General features: G+C 45.3%; 1 pseudogene; it reads right to left on the bottom strand.

The window, feature by feature from the left end:
* Window positions 1-3,403: 3,403 nt before the first annotated feature.
* Window positions 3,404-6,059, bottom strand: LOC104166491 (annotated as a pseudogene).
* Window positions 6,060-6,654: the final 595 nt, after the last annotated feature.

The following is a 6,654-nucleotide window of genomic DNA, read 5'->3' on the forward strand; positions in this document are numbered from 1 at the left end:
TCAGCTCTGATAGGGGTTTTCTTTGCACTTTGTTCTCCCAATTGGCTCACATTTATGCCAAGTAGCAATTTGCAAGGTCTTTCAGTACTGTGAAAAATTCAGTTCCAGTGAATGCTTTTTAAAAGTTTACTAGGTTTTTTTATTTTTCATTTTCAGAAACACAGTGAAGTTTTCTGTGTTGACAAGTTTATCCTGACACCAGGTCATAACTCTTCTGGAGACACTAATAATGATTAATAGACTGAAGCCCAGCACATTTTATGTATTATGCACTCTGCTGATGATCTTCTAAAATTTCTTGTTAGAGCATTAGAATGCATTTGAGCTTTTAAAGTTATCACATTTTAATAAATACTATAAGAAGCTGATGTATACACTGCAGATACTCAGAGTATTTTCCATCACAGTGAAAAATCTCAGCATAATTACTCAGAAAACACTGTATTTTTCTACCAATTGTCTATCAAAAAAAAACCCACCATGTTTTCTCTTTATATAGGGTTCCAAGCAACAGGCAAATATTCTGGCTTGATTAACAAAGCCAAAATTTTCTTGTCTGAGCCAGTTCTGTTTGCTCTGTTTGTTTATATTTGAGTACAGCAATTCTTCAGCCCTTTATTTTGCTTGCACCTTGTGACTCTGCTCTGTCTCCCTTACAGTTTCTGATTTGGGTTCCCTGCCTGGATTGTGGATACCTTACTCAAAGAAAAATTTTTTACTTATCTTGGGAATCTTTATTTGCAAAATTACAGAAAGTGGTGTTTAGGCAACATTGTGCAGAGAGGAGTCTGACAGTATGAGTATTATAATTATTCTCTGTTCAAATCAAATCCAAATATTTCAGCAATTCTAAAATGAATTGCTGAGAATCTCCTTTTTAAACAAAATCAAAATATTTTGACCCATCACTCTTAGTTGCTGTAGAATAATATTTCACAACATTGACATTTCCCACAGGATTGACTTTTACAGAAAAACGTAAGTTGGGAGAGACTCATAGAAATTTCCAGTCCTGCCCCTCCGCTCAAAGCAGGGTCAAGTAGATCAGCTTGCCAAGGGTCTTCTCCAGTGAAAGGTTAGATGTCTCCAAGGATCTCCCCACTTCTCTTATCCCTGTTCCAGGGCTGCACAACTGTCAAGGGAAAGAAGTTTTTCCATATGTCAGGTGAGAATTTCCTTTGTTCAACTTATGGCCATCATCTCTTGTTCGATCACTGTGTACTTCCAGAAAAAGTCTGTGCCCATCTATTCTGTAGTTCCTCTGGGAGAGTGACTACACACCATGTCCCACCACACACCACCTTGGTAAAATTGGTAAAATACAAATGCAAGTGTAAACTGTGTGCACATGACACACTCAAAATTGCCTGAGATGGCTTTTGCCCAGCTAATGGCATTGAAGAGGAGGATGACCATCAGCCGGATCAAACCATAACCAGGGGCTTACCAAGATACTTTTGATCACAGGGACAGCAGAAAAGAACTATGAAAATGTAATGGTGGAGAATGACCTTAGAGGGGAGCAGTGAGGTCAGAGTAGCAGTCAGGACAGGTTTGGAAGTGCAAGTAACAGCCCTGCTGGTGTCACATCCTTCATCACAGATGGAGGGATCATCACAGCCTGTCAGATCAGCCTCCCCACAAGCACTGTGAGCAGCTGCACTCCAGCTTGTGGGGTGCTCGATGGGGTGCGACACACGAGGACCAGCCCTGCCTATGGACAGGGACCACACAGCAGCTTTCCCACTAGTGTCAGCATGCATGGACTGCATAGAGCAGCCTGGGCACACCTAAAGCTTAAGCATTTGCGTCTCCTATAGCATGCAGGGGAATTATGGTAGGAGAATCACACTGTCAGGAAAGGAAGGTACGTGTAACTCACATGTCCTGAGTGCCAGAGGGGGCTGCACATAACGCTGTGAATGTGAAAGGGGTGATGGCTTTTGGGGGAAAGGTATTATTTCAGAGATTAGAAAATGTTTATTAACATTTAGTAGTTTATCTATTGTAATACTGATCATAGAATCACAGACTTACAGAATGGCTGAGGTTGGAAGGGACCTCTGGAAGTCATCTTGTCCAACTGCACTGCTCAAGCAGGGCCACCTAAAGCCAGTGGCCCACGATCATATCCAGATGGCTTTTGAAGATCTGCAAGGAGAGCAGAATCCACAGCCTCTCTGGGCGATCTGTAGTAATGCTTTGTCATCCTCACAGTGAAAAATTAATTCCTGAGGTTCAGGAGGAACCTCCCATGTTTCAGTTTTTGCCCACTGCTTCTAGTTCAGTCACTGGACACCATGAAAAAGAGCCCAGCTTCACTTCTTTGCAGGTCTCCCTTTAGGTCTCTATGTACATTGATGAGATCCCGACTGAGCCTTCTCTTCCCTAGACTGAATAATCCCAGCTCTTCCCAGCCTTTCCTCACATGAGAAATGCCCCAGTCCCTTAGTCATCTTGGTGGCCCTTTGCTGCACTCCCCCTAGTATGTCCATATCTCTCTTGTACTGAGGACCCCAGAACGTGACACAGTATTCCAGGTGTGGCCTCACCAGTACTGAATAAGGGGAAGGATCCCCTCCCTCGACCTGCTGGCAACACTTCTCCTGTTGCAGCCCAGGATACTGTTAGCCTTCCTTGCTACAAGGACATATTGCTGGCTCATGTTAAACTTGGTTTCCACCAGGACCTCCAGATTCTTTTCTGCAAAGCTGCTTTCTAGCTGGGTGGTTCCCAATGCGAAACTGGTACCTGGGTTTGTTCCTTGCCCTGGTGCAGGAATTTACACTTGCCTTTGCTGAACTGCACGAGGTTTCTGCTAGCCCATTTCTCCAGCCTGTTGCTGCCCCTCTGGATGGCAGCACAACCTTCTGGGATAGAGAACCATAAAATCATTTAGGTTGGAAATCACTTTTAAGATCATTGAGTCCAACCATAAACCTAGCGCTGCCAAGTCCACCATTAAACCATGCTCCCTAAGCACTACATCTACATGCCTTTTAAATGCCTCCAGAGTTGGCGACTCCATCATTTTCCTGGATGGCCTCTTCTAATGTCTGACAGCCCTTTCAGTGAAGAAATTCTTCCTAACATCCAATTTAAACCTCCCTTGATGCAACTTGAGGCCATTTCCTCTCATCCTATCACTGATTATTTTGGAAAAGATACCAACACACACCTCGCTACAATCTCCTTTCAGATAGTTGTAGAGAGAGATCAGGTCTCCCCTCAGCCTCCTCTTCTCCAGACTAAACAACCCCAGTTCCCTCAGCCACTCATCAGATTTGTTCTCCAGGCCCTTCACCACCTTCATTGCTCTTCTTTGGACACACTCCAGCACCTCAATGACTTTCTTGTAGTGAGAGGCCCAAAACTGAACACAGTACTCGAGGTGTGGCCTCACCAGGGCCGACTACAGGAGGACAATCACTGCCCTGATCCTGCTGGCCACCCTGTTTCTGATACAGGCCAGGATGCCGTTGGCCTTCTTGGCCACCTGGGTACACTGCCTGTTCATATTCAGCTGGCTGTCGACTAACACGTCCAGGTCTTTCTCCACCAGGCAGCTTTCCAGTCACTCTACCCCAAGCCTGTAGCATTACATGGGGTTGTTGTGACCCCAGTGTAGGACCCAGCAATTATCCTTGTTGAATTTCATACAACTGGCCTTGGCCCATCAATCCAGCCTGTCCAGGTCCCTCTGCAAAACCTTCCTGGCCTCAAGCAGATCAACACTCCCACCCAACTTGGTGTCATCTGCAAACTGACTGAGGGTACACTCAATCCCCTCATCTAGATCATTGATAACAATATTAAACAGAATTGGCCCCAATAGCAAGCTTTAAGGAAAACCTCTTGTGACCTGCTGCCAACTGGATTTAACTCCATTCACCATCACTCTTTGAGTCCAACCATCCAGCCAGTTTTTTACCCAGAGAAGAGTATGCCCATCCAAGCCATAAACAATCAGTTTCTCCAGGACAATGCTGTGGGAAACTGAGTCAAAGGTTTTACTAAAGTCTAGGTACATGACATCCACAGCCTTTCCCTCATCCACTAAGCGGATCACCTTGTCATAGAAGATCAGGTTAGTCAAGCAGGACCTGCCTTTCATAAACTCATGCTGACTGCGCCTGATCACCTGGTTGTCCTGTATGTGACACGAGATGGCACTCAGGATGATCTGCTCCATGACCTTCCTTGGCACCAAGGTCAGGCTGACAGTCCTGTAATTCCCCAGATCCTCCTTCCTGCCCTTCTTGTAGGTGGTCGTCAAATTTGCTCACCTCCAGTCAACTGGGACCTCCCTGGTTCGCCAGGACTGCTTGGATCCCCTTGGATTATGGACACTGCATTCTGCTCCCTGTTCCTGTCTTCCAGCTCAGGGGGGCTGGGTACTCGGAGAACTGGTCTCGCTACTAAAGACTGAGGCAAAGAAGGCATTAAGTATCTCAGCCTTTTCCTCATCCTTTGTCACTATGTTTCCCTCCTCATCCAATAAAGGATGGAGATTCTCCTTAGCCCTCCTTTTGTTGCTAATGTCTTTAGAGAAATACCTTTTATTGTCTTTTACAGCAGTAGCCAGATTAATTTCTATCTGGGATTTGGTCCTTCTCATTTTCTCCCTGGATAGCCTCACAACATCCTTGTAGTCCTCTTGAGGTGCCTGCCCCTTCTTCCAAAGTTTATAAACTCTTCTTTTTTTCCTGAGTTCCAGTCAAAGACCTCTGTTCAGGCAGGCCAGTGTTCTTTCCCACTGGCTCATCTTGCGGCACATAGGGACAGCCTGCTTTTGTGCCTTTGAGATTTCCTTCCTGAAGAACATCCAGCCTTCATGGACCCCTGTCCCCTTCAGGACTGCCTCTCAAGGGACTCTGTCAACCAAGCTCCTGAACAGGCCAAAATCTGCCCTCCAGAAGTCCAAGGTAGCAGTTCTGCTGATCCCCTCCTTACTTCTCCAAGCATCAAGAACTCTATCATTTCATGACTGTTATGCCCAAGATGGCCTCCAACCATCACATCACCCACAAGTCCTTCCCTGTTCACAAACAGCAGGTCTAGTGGGGCACCTTCCCTAGTTGGCTCCCTCACCAACTGTGTCAGAAAGTTATCTTCCACACACTCCAGGAACCTCCTAGGTTGTTTCCTCTCTGCTGTGTTGTATTTCCAGCAGACACCTGGTAGGTTGAAGTCCTCCATAAGAACAAGGGCTAGCAATTGTGAGACTTCTCCAAGCTGCTTATAGAATATTTCCTCTACCTCTTCATCCTTGTTGAGTGCTCTATAGCAGACTCTAACCATGATGTCTGCCTTTTTGGCCTTCACCCTGATTCTTATCCATAAACACTCAACCCTATTATCACCATTGTCAATCTCTAGACAATCAATACACTTCCTAACGTACAGGGCCATCCCACTGCCTTGCCTTCCTTGCCTATCCCTTCTGAAGAATTTATAGCCATCCATAGCAGCCCTCCAGTTATGTGAGACATCCCACCATGTTTCTGTGATGGCAACTATGTCATAGTTTTCCTGCTGCACAGTGGCTTCCAGGTCCTCCTGTTTGTGGCCCATGCCAGGTGCATTGGTGTAGATGTACTTCAGCTGGGCTGTTGTTCCCACCACCTATTAACCACTCCTCCTGGTTCCATGTCACTTGCAAACTTGCTGAGGGTACACTCTGAGTCATCATCCAGATTCTTAATGAAAATGTTGAGCAGGATCAGAGTCACTATTGACTCCTTGGGTACACCACTAGTTAGTGGCCTCCAACTAGACTTCATGCCACCAGTCACCACCCTCTGGGCCTGGCCGTTCAGCCAGCTTTGAATCCACCTCACTGTCTGCTCATCCACCCCATATTTCATCCGCTTCTCTATGAGGATCTCATAGGAGGTAGTGTCAAAAACCTTACTGAATTCTAAGTAGACAATGTCCACTGCTCTTCCTTCATCTACCAAGCCAGTCATTTCATCACAGAATTTTATCAAGTTTTTCAAGCATGACTTTCCATTGGTGAATCCGTGCTGACTACTCCTGATGACTTTCTTGTCAGTCATGTGCCTGGAAAAGATTTCCAAGATTAGTTACTCCAACACCTTCCCAGGGATCGAGGTGAAACTGAAGTTCCGTGTAGTTCCCTGAGTCCTCCTTCTTGCCCTTCTTGAAGATAGAAGTGACATTTTCTTTCCTCCAGTCCTTGGGCACTTCTCCCAGTCACCATGATCTCCCTTTCCGTCTTCAGACATCTCTCCAAGCCTGTCCTCATCTCAGTTCCCTCCACTGACTTGCCATGGGAATTATAGCCTTCCATCTCTCCTCCAGGAGCAGGAGTAGTACGAATCACAAGGCTCTATCTCTATGCTCCTTGCCAGGCCACGATAACCCTTGTTACTTTCAATTCCTTGCAAAGTTTTAACTTTGTGGTGTTGGTGCTGGGTATGGGATGTCCTATGGCAGTCCATACAATTCTACTTTTTCCTTTTTCTTTTGTTAAATTTTCTTCATTATTGTGCTCACAGTGTCTTCATAATAATTTTTGTTTCCCAGCTGTAGCTGTTTGCTGTATTATCTTGTAAGGATCTCTAAAGACAAAGTATCAAAATATGATTTATGACAATGAAACAAACCAATCCTTCTATAAATCACTTAATT

This window comes from Cariama cristata, unplaced genomic scaffold (assembly GCF_000690535.1).
Source record: "Cariama cristata isolate BGI_N322 unplaced genomic scaffold, ASM69053v1 scaffold3818, whole genome shotgun sequence".
NCBI lineage: Eukaryota > Metazoa > Chordata > Aves > Cariamiformes > Cariamidae > Cariama > Cariama cristata.